Source organism: Lactuca virosa, chromosome 5, assembly GCF_052849685.1.
Source record: "Lactuca virosa cultivar CGN04683 chromosome 5, Lactuca_virosa_CGN04683_v6, whole genome shotgun sequence".
NCBI classification, from domain to species: domain Eukaryota; kingdom Viridiplantae; phylum Streptophyta; class Magnoliopsida; order Asterales; family Asteraceae; genus Lactuca; species Lactuca virosa.
In genome coordinates, this window is record NC_136430.1 from 457,084,695 (window position 1) to 457,100,333 (window position 15,639).

Below are 15,639 nucleotides of genomic sequence, written 5' to 3' on the forward strand. Positions count from 1 at the left end.
ACTCTAGAAGCTGGTCTCTTTTTCTCAAACCGTAAGTGTTTGTGTAATTATTATTATTATTATTATTATTATTGTTATTATTATTTTCTTTTGCTTTCACTTTTTCTGATGTCATTTCTTCAGGTCACTGATCATGTTTCTGCAGACTTGAGGATCCAGGCCGAAAGGGCTGAACAAGCCTTTAGGGAGCAGGAGAAGATGTGGAAGGGAACCAATGAGTATCTTCTTAGGAGGGTGGAGCTTCTTAGAAAGGAGAAGGTGGGGAAGGAGGAGGAACATGTTGCTGATATTGAAGAGGTGATCGCCGAGGTGAAGAGGAGTGATGTTGTAGCCATTTGGGAGGCGAAGATCAAATTGGTCGAGGACGTGGCCAACGCAGGATCCTAGAATATGGCCGGATAGTGTGAAGCTCTAGCCAAACTAACTGGTGAGCCTGTTAATACCAGTCAGGATCCTGATGGGCAGCAGCAGAAGGTAGGTGAAGGGGAGAAGGTTTCGGGCGATGATAACCAATCCACGATTTAGCCCTGTTTAGATAAAAAAAATTAAAAGGTTTTTGTAAGAAAATTTCTAACTTCTCTTTTTGTGGGGTTGGCGTGTAACCCTTTTAATCTATGTTTGTGCTTTTCTTTATATCTCTTTTTCTTTGATTTGACTTGCGTGGTTGTAGTAGGATCCTGAAAGGTTAAATTCTGCAAATAATCTTAGGATAAAAACTTTTTAGAAAATAATAACTTGAAAAGAGTTTCAATAAACCTTAATGATATTTAGTAACTTTGAAACATGACCATTTGTTTGGGATCTAGAAATCTTTGGGATCCTCAAACTTTACTTAGAAACAATTTAAAATTTTGTATAAAGGCATGATACAAAGATAGATAGAACTTGACTATCCTTAGGCTTTGTGGCCTTTAGACTTTGGAAAGTTTAAACTCCGTATGGTCTTTAAAGTTTTCATATGATATGATCCTTGCTTTAGGAGTTCATCAGTGAGGATCCTCGATTAGCCACAACTCAATAAACTTTGAGGAGGATCCTTCCTTAGAAATAATTCCAACTTGGAAAACAACTGAGAAAAATCTTGCTTTTGTAACATGATAATGTTACAATCCTTGTATATTTTCTGGGGAACATCCCAACTTCAAACAACATGTTAGTTTCATAATCCTTGGAAAATCTCAGGGGAAAATCCCAATCTGAAATTACACGTTAGTCCTATAATCTTTAGTAACTTACTGGGGAAAATCCCAATTGCGTGATAACATGAAAATGTTATAAATAGTAGGTATTTCCTGGGGAAGATCCCAAATTGTGATAACATATTAATGTTATAAGCCTTAGGTATTATCTGGGGAATATCCCAACTTGAGATAACATGTCAATGTTATAAACCTTAGATTTTTACTTTATGATCTTAACTTATGTTCAAAAATAAGAGGGTTGCCAAGTCACTGCAATTTGAAATGATCCCCTTATTTATATCCCATAGTTAGATAATGTGCGTCCAAGTGAGGCGTATAAACCTTAACTCGTATGAAAGAGGTAAATAACTCTTTAAACTTTAGAGGGGATTAAGTACCCTTATTCATAGGAGAGATGATCAGTCTCGATTCTTAGTTACTAGGATACTTGTGTATTGCAATCGGTAAGAATCATAGAACGTTGTAGCTATGGGACTCTTAAGTGCCAGAGTCCTCAAATGTGAAGATCCTTGTATGTCAGGATCCTTGGATCTTCATGTGTCAAGATCCTTCTGTGTCAGGATCCTTAGATCTTCATGTGTCAAGATCCTTGTGTGTTAGGATCCTTGTGTGTCAGGATCTTTGAGTCCTTGTGCACAACAAACATTAGCTAGGGGTGGGCGTTAGTTTAGCTAATGCCCCTCCGATGCTTAAGTTAGTGATGAATTCAAGAAGAGTAAACAATAATAATAGTTAAGGTAAATAATACGTGTGCCTTGAGTTTGTTGAAGGGTGATTGATCTTACTTACATATGATACACTTTAAGATGTATAACATTCCAGGATCTTGGTAAGATACTCCCATCGAGAGTAGCTAACCAGTATGCCCCCTTTCCTGCTTCATCATCTATGAGATATGGGCCTTCCCACTTAGGTGTCAGTTTACCTGTACTAGGATCCTTGGTGTTTTGGAATGTTTTCCTTAATACCAAGTCTCCTATCTGGAATCTTCTGAATTTTATATTCTTGTTGTATGCCTTGGTGATTCTCTGTTGATGAGCAGTGATGCGGATCTTGGCAAGATCCATGAGTTCATCAATAGTATCAAGATCCTGGGCCAGGATCCTGTCCTTTTTTTCTTGACTTTGAAGTAGGTATTTTGTTGTCGGGATCACTACTTCAGTAGGGATCATTTCTTTTTCTCCGAACACCAAGGAATATGTGGTTTGCCCTGTAGCTACTTTGATAGGACGAAAGGAAATTCTTCTGCCCATTTTCCTTTCTTTTTATCTAACCTTTTCTTCAAGTTATTGACTATGATTTTGTTGCTATATTCTGCTTGACTGTTGGCTTGAGGGTGAATAGGAGTGGACATTATCATTTTGATTCCCCAACTCGTGCAAAAGTCTATTGTCCTTTTGCTTATGAACCGGGATCCGTTGTCGCATATTATTTCGTCAGGGATCCCGAACGTGGTCAAGATATTGCGTTTAATAAATGAGACTACCTCTTTGTCTCTTAGATGAATAAAAGCTTCGGCTTCTATCCACTTCGAGAAGTAGTCGGTCATAACGAGCATGAAGACTTTTCCTCCAGGAGCTACCGACAATTTTCCTACTATATCCATCCCCCACTTCATGAATGGCCAAGGGGAGATGATATGATGTCGAGGTTCTGCTGGTTGGTGTAGGATGTTGCTATGTCTTTGAAAAGCATCACATTTTTGAGCATGTAGGAAGGAATCTTTCTTCATGGTTAAGTAGTATCCTATTCTCAACACTTTGGAGCATAAGGATCTGCCCCCAGTGTGATTGCCACAGTCCCCTTTATGTATATCCTTTAGAACTTCTGTAGCTTCATGATCTTCTAAGAATCTAAGGTATGGACCTGCCATGGATTTTTTATATAATTTACCTTGGATTATTACAAACCTTGAGACCCTTGTGCTGAATGCTCTGTCGCTTTTTTCCTCTTTTGGGATCGTGCCATTTTGGAGGTATTCCGTAATAGGTTGGATCCATGTTTCTGGATTTCTTTGAGAATCTTGTTTGTCGTGATCCCTTTGAGGAGGGATCTGTGGGTTAGGATCTCCGATAGATGCTATATTCATTGTTTGTTCAGGGTTGTTTGGTTTCTCGGATGAATATTCTATTGCTGGAGTTAGTATGTGGATTATAGGGATCCTCGTTCTGGTGGGATCCTTAGAAAAGATCCCCAGTTAACCAATGCGTCTGCTTCGGTGTTTTCTTCTCTGGGAACTTGATCTAGGCTAAAGTTTTCAAATTCAGAGGCTAGTTTTTTGAGGTTCTCGAGATATAGTGCTAATCTTTCGCCTTTTACTGCATATGATCCATTAAAGTGATTAGTCAATAATAATGAATCAACAAATACCTGAAGATCCTTGATTTGGAGATCCTTAGCCAATTGCAATCCCATGATGAGTGCTTCGTATTCCGCCTCATTGTTGGTTGCATACTTGCATTGAATTCAGAACTTATTGCCTGGGGTAGGATGTCCCCCCGTGGCGACTTTAGTATGATCCCTTGTCCAGTTCCTCTTTGGTTTGATGCTCCATCCGTGAATAGTGTCCATTTTCCCATGTTTTCTTCTTCTAAGAGCTGCTTAGCTTATACTCCTACTTCAGTTTGTAGATCATCGCTGAAGTCAGCCATAAGATCCGTTAATGCTTGAGATTTTATAGCGGATCTTAGCTTATACTTTTTGTCGAATGTGCTCAGCTTCACATACCACTTTTCCATTCTTCTTGACATCTCTGGTTTTCTCATCAAATTCTTAATGGGATCGGTAGTCTTTACATGTATGGTATGTATATCAAAGTTATGTCTTAATTTAGTGGAAGCAGTTACCAATGCAAGTATTAACTTTTCGAGATGGGAATACCTAGTCTCAAGATCTAGGAGACTTTTACTTACATAGTATACGGGGTCTATGTTGAGATCCTTGACTAGGACAACACTCACTGCGTTTGAGGATACTGAGAGGTAGAGGAGGAGTTGTTCCCCATCGAGAGGTTTCACCAATAGTGGTGCTGAACTTAAATATGTTTTAAGCACTTGGAAGGCTTCTTCATGCTCCTGGGTCCATTTGAATCTTTTATTCTTCTTCAAGATATCGTAGAAAGGTTTGCATCATTTTGAGGATCTTGAGATGAATCTGTTGAGGGCTGCTATTCTTCCAGTCAGCCTTTGAATGTCCTATGTTGAAGATGGGGATTTTAGTTCGATGATTGCTTTGATCTGCTCCAGAATTGCTTCTATCCCTCTTTTGGTTACCATATATCCAAGGAACTTGCATGATCTCATTCCGAAATGACACTTGGACGGATTCAACTTCATTTTGTATTCGTCCAATATGTCGAAGGCTTCTTTAAGATCCCTAAGATGATCTTCAGCTTTCATAGACTTGACCACCATGTCGTCAATGTAGACTTCCATGGTGTCCCCCAGTTTCTCTTTAAACATTTGGTTGACTAACCTTTGGTACGTTGCACCTACATTTTTAAGACCAAATGGCATTGAGGTATAACAATATATACCTCTCGGAGTTATGAATGACGTATCTTCTTGGTCGGACGGTTCCATCTGGATTTGTTGGAATCCTACTGAAGCACCCATAAATGCTAACAACTTGTGGTCAACTGTAGCGTCTATCATGGAGTCAATATGTGGTAGAGGGAAAGGATCTTTAAGATAAGCCTTGTTAATATCCGTGTAATCTACACACACTCACGATTTGTCATTCTTTTTCTGTACTACGACCACGTTGGTTAGCCACCTTGAGAATTTTACTTCCTTGATCATCCCTGTTTTGAGGAGTTTCCCCACTTCCTCTTGGATGATTTGATTTCTTTCGGGTGCAAACTTCCTTCTCTTTCGGTGTATTGGTCTGAAAGAAGGATCAATGTTAAGTTTGTGAGTTATAATGCTTTTATCTATACATGTCATGTCTTCATGTTTCCATGCAAATGTCTTGCTTCTAGTTCTGAGGAATCTCAATAGGTCTTGTTTGATTTGTAAGGGTATCGAGGATCCTATGAGGACTTTGGCTTCAAGATCCTCAATGTTCAGGGGGACTTCCTTTATGTTTTGTTTTCTTTTTTCCATAACGTCTCGTGCCCCTACCTTAATTGTTATGCTTGATGGGGTTTTGTCGTAGACTTCATAGAGGTCTTGTAGGATTCTTTTGATTCTTGTTGGTCTCCTATGATTTTCACTTTTCCCCATGGAGTGGGCATCTTCACACATTGGTGGTATGTTGATGGAACCGCCTTGATCTTGTGGATCCATGGTCTACCTAGTATAACCTTATAAGAGGATAATGTGTCAATTACGCAAAAGTTTTGCATAGAGTTTACCCCCTCTATGTATATAGGTAGCTTTATCTCTCTGATTTTATGTTTCATCTCGCCACTGAATCCTATGAGGACTGAAGATCTTTTGATTATTTCAGACTCTGAGATGTTCATCATTTTCAGTGCATCCAAGAGTATGATGTTGACTGAGGATCCTCTGTCAACAAGGATCCTTCTGACGAAGTGGTTGGCGATGTAGAGTGTGATTACTAGTCCATCATTGTGGGGATCTTGGATCTCTTCCCCGTCCGCTTCATCAAAGGCGATCTCCTTCTCGGTTGCGGTTGAGGTATTATTTCGTGGTCTTTCTTCCTTTTCTGCTTTCGACTCCTTGGCGTGGCTTTTAGCTTGAGTGTAACATCCCAATTTTCAAGACCAAAAATTTCATTTTGATATAACGATTTAAAAAAACATTTATAAAGGAACATCATTAACTCACATCATTTCATAAAACCATAGTCACATGTCTCAAAACCATATAATAAAATAGTATTAATATCAGAGTACAATCCCAAGAATCTCATAATGCGGAAATCCTGTGTATGTATGATGCGCTGCTACCGTGTCGGCTCCTTCCCCTTCGATGAAGAGGTACCTGAAAACAAAACTGAAAACTGTAAGCACAAAGCTTAGTGAGTTCCCCCATCATACCACATACCACATAACTAACACACTGTCGGGCAATTCTGGGGTGCCCGACCTACCCTGTCTGGCAATTCTGGGGTGCCGACCTACCTTGTCTGGCAATTCTGGGGCGCCGACCTACCCTTTCTGGAAAATTCTGGGGTGCCGACCTACCCTGTCTGGCAATTTAGGGCGCCGACCTACCCTCCAGTTTATCTTATCCGGCTACGGGGACTATTTCACCCCTACTACTACCACATAATAACATATCATAAACATACTGTCAAGCATATATGGGGTACCCGACCTACCCTTCGGTCTTTATGACCCTAACACGGGGACTATTCCCCCTACTACCTACTATTACATAACATCATATCATGCTAGAACATAATCATATCAGATAACAACATACCAGATAATTATAACAAAGACAATTATCTCTACTATAACTCTTACTAGTGGGTCGGCCTTGGTGCCTTAGACCCACTTCTACTGGAAGGTAACTCACCTCAATTTCGTGTAGTAACTTGTAAGTCCCCAATCTGCTTGTGTATCAATCATATCCGTTTGATGGTGCGGAATCCCAATCAAACGGATGATGCCAGATCAATATAGAAGAGAAGGAGAAGAAGAATAACTTGAATCTTGAATGTATTGAAGATATGAATGATGCTACTTACACAAGATTCTCTCACACACACTATTCTTCTCTCTAGTTTCTCTCTCTAGAATATGCTCTCCTTCTCTAGCCTTACCCCCTCTTGTTCATTAACCACTCCTTACCCCTTACACTTATATATATAGGAAACATGGGCCGTACACGGGTTTACGGCCGTAAACCCGTTTACGGCCGTACACACCAACCTGGCCGTGAACACAGCCGCAAACACATATTACACTTCAGAAAAATACAGTTGTCTAGAAAAGCAAAGTATAAACCATAATTTTAGCAAAGTATAAACCATAATTTTAGCCCCAACAATCTCCCCCTTGGTTTATAGCTTTCTTTTCTAACTGACCCAACAAACTCCCCCTAAAAAGGTAGTTGGCTTTTCTTGTTAATCTTCATTGGGAGCTTGGCTTCAGCATTAATCTTCGATTTTCTTCACAGCTTCAAGATGAACTTGATGAATCTTCAATGAATGACTTCATCTTGAGCAGTTGGGCTTTTCTTCAAAATTTAACTCTGAAAGCACGTTGGGTGAGGAGGCTTCTTGAAAAAAATTCTTGAAAATTTCGCTTTAAGCTTGAGAATCTTTAGAGAGAATAGAGAACGAAACTTCTGGATCACTTCAGCAGGTACAAGATAGTAGCAAATTGATTGAGGAGGCTTCAATGCAATCTGTCACATAATCTTCAATTACAGCTTGACCTTGCTTCTGGGGTTGAAGGATTGAATGTTGAAAGAATAATCTTCATTTCTTGCTCCTTCAAATGAGAATTCTTCGATGATCACGAATGAGGCCTTGGCTCGAAAATTTTTGATTCAGTCTCCATGAGTCTCATCTACATCTGAATTCACTTTTCAAGACAAAACAAAACTAAAAGAAAACTTAGCACACATAAATTTTTGTATTTTTCATATTTTCTAAAACAGAAACAAAAATATTTTTTTGATTTTTGATTTTTTTCTGAACAAGAAATAAAATAGAAATAACACTATTTTTGGATTTTTAATTTTCTGATTTTTGTTTGATTTTTGATTTTTTTTTTAATTCTTCCCCCTAAATTTGTGCATAGAGGAAAACTATGAACAAATTTAACAAAAACAAAAATATTTGGGATCAAAGTTGTCAAGCAATCCAATATCGTTTATCAGCACACGCCTGCATGTCTAGATCTGGTCAATCACCGGTATTGTGGTCCACTTAAACACAAAGGATGTTGACAATTTGGACAGATTATAAGTGACAAGTCATTGTGATATATATTCCTAAATGGACATTTAGCTGACGATGACCACGAATGTTGTTGTCCACTTAAATTAAGCAGCAAGATCTACAGAAAACCTATTAAATGGTTCAATTTTAGATGTACTAGAACATGTTTCCCACTTCCCGATATACCCCGGTAATCAAGAACTTCCAAAGAACTCCTTACTTTAGGTGAGTATTCAATCATTAAGAAAGAAGTTAGATATAGAAGTGCATATGTTGTATCCCAGGTCGGATGTCTTCCAATCACACAGAAGGAACACCATATGACTAACATAGATAGGGGTTTAGAGAGATAGTAGAGTGCATATGTTGTGTCCCAGGTCGGATCTTCCGATCACGCAGAGGGAACAACATATGGCTAACAGATAAAAAGAATTTCATAGATATGGAAATGCATAGAGATAGAGTTGCATATGTTGCATTCCAGGTCGGATATGTTCCAATCACGCAAAGGAAGCAACATATGACTGACAGATAGAAAGCAAGAAAATAATTTCCTACATACCTACTTTATCAGAACCCCCCAGTTGCCCTATCAATACCGGAATTAAGGACATGAGTCCATATATCAAGGAAATGTTGAGCCACAGTTCTAGATAATTAACTTTTAGTGTATCTCGCAGGTTCCCATGTTTATCTCACTGATCAATCTACCCGAGCGTCGTATGGTCAGTCCAAATGAAACTATCTAAGTTCATATTAGTCAAGTCCTTTCAATTTTCAAACTGAGTCTAGTCCTTTTGAATCCTTTGTGCCTACCAGCACATTGAATACAGAGTCTAGACAATTCGGCTTCAGTGCATTACACGAATTGCATATTGCCCTTTAGCACTAGACTTCATATCAATTCCCAAAACAACCTACTAAAGAAAGACATATAAGGAAATTAAAGAAAAATGTCTTTGAAATAAAACAGTGTAAGATAAACTCAGGAGTATCGAGAAGAAAACTCAAACCGTAAGTCACCAATTGAATTTGCATCCAGAAGTTCTGAGAACAACACGCATAATCTCAGAACAGATCCGAAAATTCTTCACATCGTTAAGCACAAAACCCATGTGTGATCCTCTCCTTTCTTCCCTTTCCCGCAAAGGACACATACTCTCAAACAATGTTCTGAGTGTTGTACAGTTGAGAGATGCCTCCTATCATGTGCCTGGAACAACCACTATCAACAAACCAAAGTCTGACGATATGCCTCCATAGCTGCTCCGACACAGAGTGGGATCAGTTGGTCTTTGGAACCCAGTCCATTTTGAAACTGGGTTCACCTTTGTCATCCTTGTACGGTACTCTCTCCCATGACATATCATGTTCACAAACAGAAGATGAAGAAATATTAGAGTCATTAGGTGATTTGAGAGATTGTTTGTAGTTGGGTTTAACCCATTTCTTTTTCGAGTGGATGGGTGCCTCGGCACTTGATTTTGAACTGGAAGCCGATCGTCGAGATGAATTTGACCTAACCGGTCTTGATTTCGCTGGAGCATCTCTTGGATTGGACTTCTTGGCCGACATTCCCTTCTTGCCCTTGGGATTTTGATTCTTGGCCTTTTGCGTGTTCCAGTCGCCATTGTTTGATCGTGGCCTCAAAGGGTTTCTTTTGAAAGATCTCCCTCTTGGCGCGTTCTGCCAGCCTTGTGCGTAGTAGGGAACGTATGCGCAATTTGGACAATTTCTGGCAATGTGTCCAGGTGTTACACAGTGAAAGCAAGTCTTTTTCTTCACTGAGAAGTTGTTTCTTCCTGCCCCTGGTGGCGTATCCATGCCTTGTCTCTTATTGTTCCCACAAGCACAATTACAGCAAGCACTCTGTTTCGCTTGTTTTGGTGGCCTGTATTTCTCAACAGCAGGTTGATCAGAAGCAACTGAGTTCGAAGCAACAGATTCAGAGTTCAAGGAGTCATTTGTTTGATAATCATCAAAATTTGCAAAACTAGAATTATTTTTGTTCTCTTTGTCCTCATCCTCTACTACTTTACCTGCACAAGAAGTAGAAGCATTAGAATCATTCGGCTCAACACTTTCTGGCACAACCACGGCAGAATTATCAAAGATATCATCAAATATATCGAAAAAATTTGAGTCATCAGACTTTGATACAATTTTATTATCCGACACACTCTCTTCAGCTGCTTGCTTTGATTGACTTAAAGATTGATCTGCATGGGAAGTAGAAACATCAGTATTTTCAACATTAATACTACCTCCTGACACAAATCCATATTTAAGAAATGGCTCTCTGTCCATCTCTTCTTCAGTCAAAGGGTTATACTGATAGGTGTGATTAAAAGGAGGAGGCACTTTATCATACCCTAAACCCTTTTGCTGGTTATTTTTAAATCTCAAACTATTTTCCATCATTGACGCAACTACTTCACTTGACACATCAAATTTTCTAAAATTAAAATCTGCATTTTCAAATTTGTTTTTCAATGTGTCAAGTTCAGCAGTTAATTCAGCAAGTTGTTCTGTCACAAATTTGTAGTTTGCACATTTATTACTGTATTCTTCTTGTAGTTTTCGGAAGTCCTTGGTTTTGGTCTCTAATTGTGCTTTTAAGGGTTTTTGACATTTCCTAAGTTGATATCCTTCGTATTTTAGGTCCTCATTTTCCCTTTTTAGTAACTCAATTTGCTCACGAAGAAATTTAATAGTATTTTCACAAGATTGAGAACATGAAACTTCAGTGACCGGGATGTTTGAGGAATTCATTTTTATAAAAAAAAATATGCCTTTTGACTAAAAACTCAAAAGTCAACCTTAAAAGTCAAATTTAAAAAGTCAAACTTGAAAAGTGAAACTTCAAAGTCAAACCAAAAAGCTAAATTTGAAAATTTGAAAGTCAAACGAGAAAGTCAAAATTTAAAGTCAAAGGTCAAACTTTTAAGTAAAAATCCAAAATTAAAAGTCAAAAATTAAAAACTAAAATTTTTGGGTTGAAAATGGAATTTAAAATTAAAAAAAAAATTGATTTTGGAGCTAAAAGTGTCAAAAATGCGAAAGAGGAACCGAGAAAGCGAATCCTTAAGAATTAAAAACGGAAGAAGGATATCATCTCGCAGCCTAGATGAGTTGGAAGGGGCGCTGGTTGAGTTGGGAGGAGACCCGGGTTCGATCCCCAGCACCCTCAATTTCGCTTCCCCTTTTTTAATGAACGCTGTTGCGAGGACTTCTGCTGCTGAACGAAGTGTGATGCGAAGCGAGGACGAGGCGCGTGTGCGAAGATGGCCGGACACGTGCTGGAGCTGCTGGGCCGTAAACTCCGAAACCGGACTCCCGTGTACGGCCGTACACCGAAGACCACACACCGAGCCGCACACGGAGGACCGTACACCTTCAACAGATGCGAAGAAAAACGATGTTTTTCACACTTTTTGCTCCAAAACTCGATCCAGAACTCGTTTTTATGAAAAACGCGAAGAACAAACCCCCCTAATTTTCAGAGATCTATCCAAAAACGCAAATTTTTTTTAAAAATAAGATCAAATAAGCTCCAGATCTGACAAAATTGATTAATACATTCCAAGCTCTGATACTATTTGTAAGTCCCCAATCTGCTTGTGTATCAATCAAATCCGTTTGATGGTGCGGAATCCCAATCAAACGGATGATGCCAGATCAATATAGAAGAAAAGGAGAAGAAGAATAACTTGAATCTTGAATGTATTGAAGATATGAATGATGCTACTTACACAAGATTCTCTCACACACACTATTCTTCTCTCTAGTTTCTCTCTCTAGAATATGCTCTCCTTCTCTAGCCTTACCCCCTCTTGTTCATTAACCACTCCTTACCCCTTACACTTATATATATATATATATATATATATATATATATATATATATATATATATATAGGAAACATGGGCCGTACACGGGTTTACGGCCGTAAACCCGTTTACGGCCGTACACACCAACCTGGCCGTGAACACAGCCGCAAACACATATTACACTTCAGAAAAATACAATTGTCTAGAAAAGCAAAGTATAAACCATAATTTTAGCAAAGTATAAACCATAATTTTAGCCCCAACATAACTGAACTGTCCTCGGTGCTGGGGTGAACTCCTCTCAAACTCCTACACATAACAACCTTCCTTAGTTACCATTTCATACTCGTAACCCTTTCAAGGGTCAACTCAGATCAAAGTCAAAGTCAAGGTCAACCCCCTGGTCAAAGTCAACTTTTGGTCAATGTCAACATTTGGATGACTCAACTCACCGAGTTGGTCCACCAACTCGTCGAGTTCCATGATCCACAAAATACTGGAACTTCGATCCTACTCGTCGAGTCTTTCAAGAACTCGTCGAGTTCTCCTTCATACAGAATCGGGACCTTTTGCTCATGACTCGCCGAGTTCATCCTTGAACTCGTCGAGTCCTGCTTCATATCAGTTGGAACATTTAGCCCTTAACTCACCAAGTTCTTCTTCATAACAGTCGGGACATTGCCTTGAACCCGTTGAGTTCATCCTTGAACTCGTCGAGTTCTTTGATCTTCAAGTCCATATTCATGTTCATCTTGTTGAGTCCTCTTCTAGACTCAACTAGATTGCTCAGAAACGTAAAAGGTTGGGTAACCATGACCCGACTCGCCGAGTCCTATGAACAACTCGTCGAGTCCCCCAAAGTCCAAGTCCATACAGTCGATTTCAGTCGGGCTTATTGCATCTAAAGCATAGATCTGACCTCCTAGGGTCGATATAACACGTAAAGTTACAAGCTTTACGTGCATGCATGGGTGTTATGAAGCTAGAACACCAAAACTAAGCCATAAAGGAGTCCTAATGCATGGGATAGGGCCATAGCTCAATAAAGGTGGCAACTTTGAGCTTCCTGAGCTCAAATGTTCCCATATCTGAAGTCATCACTCTAATATACACTCAAATCCCGAGAGTGACTTAGAAATGTCCCAAAAAATGACAAGATGCAATCCCTAGAGAAGATCTAAGTGAGGGAAAGCCAAGGTTGAAGCTTTTTACCTCAAACAAGCTAGAAATGCAACCAAAACTCTGGATCTAGTGCTTTTTTCTTAGACCTCCAAGCCTTTCCTTCCTTCTCCAAGCTTCAAATCACTAAAATGGCACAAAATAGCTCAAGAACACTCACAAACTGATTAGGGTTTCGAGAATAGGGTCTGAGGGTGATGGAGGATGGAGTAGAGGCCATATAAGGTGTTTAAATAGGGTGCAAACCCTAAAATTTAGGGTTTCATTCCGACATATCTACTCGTCGAGTCGGGGCTTCCGACTCGTTGAGTAGACTCTTCCACCCGCGTCCAATATTCGCCCCTACTCGACGAGTTTGGGGCCTCAACTCGTCGATTCCCAGTATAAAAATGCAAAACTCATATTTAAAATACATACTGGGAACCGGGCATTACAAATATCCCCTACTTATTTTAGACTTCATCCTCGAAGTCTGCTGCTGCATCTGGAAAAAGCTCGAGGTAGTGCTCCCTCATCTCGTCCTCCGGCTCCCAAGTCCGTTCTGAGCCTTTGGGATGCTGCCATTGCACCTTCACCAGCCCGACCCTCTTGTTCCTCAGATCCTTCGACTTCATGTCGAGGATAGCTACTGGTCGCTCGATGTAGTTCAGGCTGTCATCCACCTGAATATCCTCTAGAGGCACCACTGTAGATTCGTCTACTAGGCACTTCCGCAACTGAGAGACGTGAAAGGTACTGTGAATCTGGCTAAGCTCAGCTGGCAGATCTAGCCTATACACCACCTTGCCCACCCGGTCTGCAACCCTGAAAGGACCAATGTACCTGGGGCCCAACTTGCCCCGCTTCCTGAACCGGATGACACCTTTCCAAGGTGACACCTTCAAGAGAACCATATCCCCGACCTGGAACTCCAGGTACGAACGACGCTTGTCGGCATAACTTTTATGCCGACTCTGAGCAGTCTGAAGCCTGCTCCGAACCTGTTGGATCCTCACCGTCGTCTTGAGCACCACTTCGGAAGTGAACCGCACGTCTCTATCAGAAATCACAGAGACTGGCACTCCGTGTCGTGCTACTACCTCTCGAATGTAGATGTCGGCCAGCTTCTCGGCCGAAATTATCTCCTGGATCGGAATGAAATGGGCGCTCTTGGTCAATCGATCCACGATGACCCAAATCGAGTCCACCCCTCGTGCGGTCCTGGAAAGCTTTGTGATGAAATCCATAGTAATATCTTCCCATTTCCACATAGGGATATCCAACGGCTGTGTTTTCCGTGAGGTCTCTGGTGCTCGGCCTTGACCTTCCTACAGGTCAGGCATCTCTCGACATACCAAGCTACATCCCGCTTCATGCAGGGCCACCAGTAGTCACGACGAAGATCCCTATACATCTTCGTCGCTCCGGGATGAAAAGAAAATATGGATTTGTGCGCCTCCTCCATCAAAACCTGACGCACGCCTCCATGATATGGAACCCACACCCTATGGTGTAGTGTCAACAACCCACATCTATCATAGTCGAAGGAGGAAACCTGGCCCACAATATGCTCACTCTTCCGATGTTCCTCCTTCATAGCCTCCTGCTGGGCCTCTCGGATCTGCTCCAGAAGCGGAGTCACTACTGTCATCCGCAAGCAAATGTCTCTAATCGGGACTGCCTTGCGACTATGAGCATCGTCCACAACATTGGCCTTTCCCGGGTGGTAGAGGATCTCACAGTCGTAATCCTTCACCACATCTAGCCACCGATGCTGCCTCATGTTCAGATTCGGCTGATCCATGAGGTACCTCAGACTCTTGTGATCCGTATAAATGGTACATCGGACCTCATAGAGGTAATGTTGCCAAATCTTGAGGGTGAAAACAACCGCCCCCAACTCCAGAACGTGCGTCGGGTAGTTCGCCTCGTGAGGCTTCAGCTGCCTCAAGGCGTAGGCGATGATGTGCCCTCTGTGCATCAATACTGCGCCCAACCCCGAAATGGACGCATCGCAGTATACTACAAAATCCTCCATGCCCTCTGGCAGGGATAAGATTGGCACCTCACATATCCCCTGCCTCTGTGTCTCGAACGCTGTCTGCTGCTCAGGCCCCCAACAAAATACAACGGCTTTCTTCGTCAGCCGGGTCAAGGGTACTGCTATCTTGGAGAAGTCCTGAATGAATCCCCGATAATAGCATGCTAGTCCTAGGAAACTACGAATCTCAGATGGAGACTTCAGAACCTCCCATCTCATCACGACCTCCACTTTGGCTGGGTCAACCAAAATCTCGTTCTGGTTGACAAAGTGCCCCAGAAACTGCACCTCGCGCAACCAAAACTCGCACTTAGAGAACTTGGCGTATAAGCTCTCCCTCCTCAGAGTATCCAACACCTCCCGCAAGTGCTCCTCATGCTGCTCCTGCGTCTTGGAGTAAACCAAGATATCGTCAATGAAAACTATCACAGACCAATCCATCATCGGTCTGCACACGCGGTTCATGAGGTCCATGAACGCGGAAGGAGCATTGGTGAGCACGAAGGGCATCACCACGAACTCGTAGTGGCCATAGCGAGTCCGAAAAGCA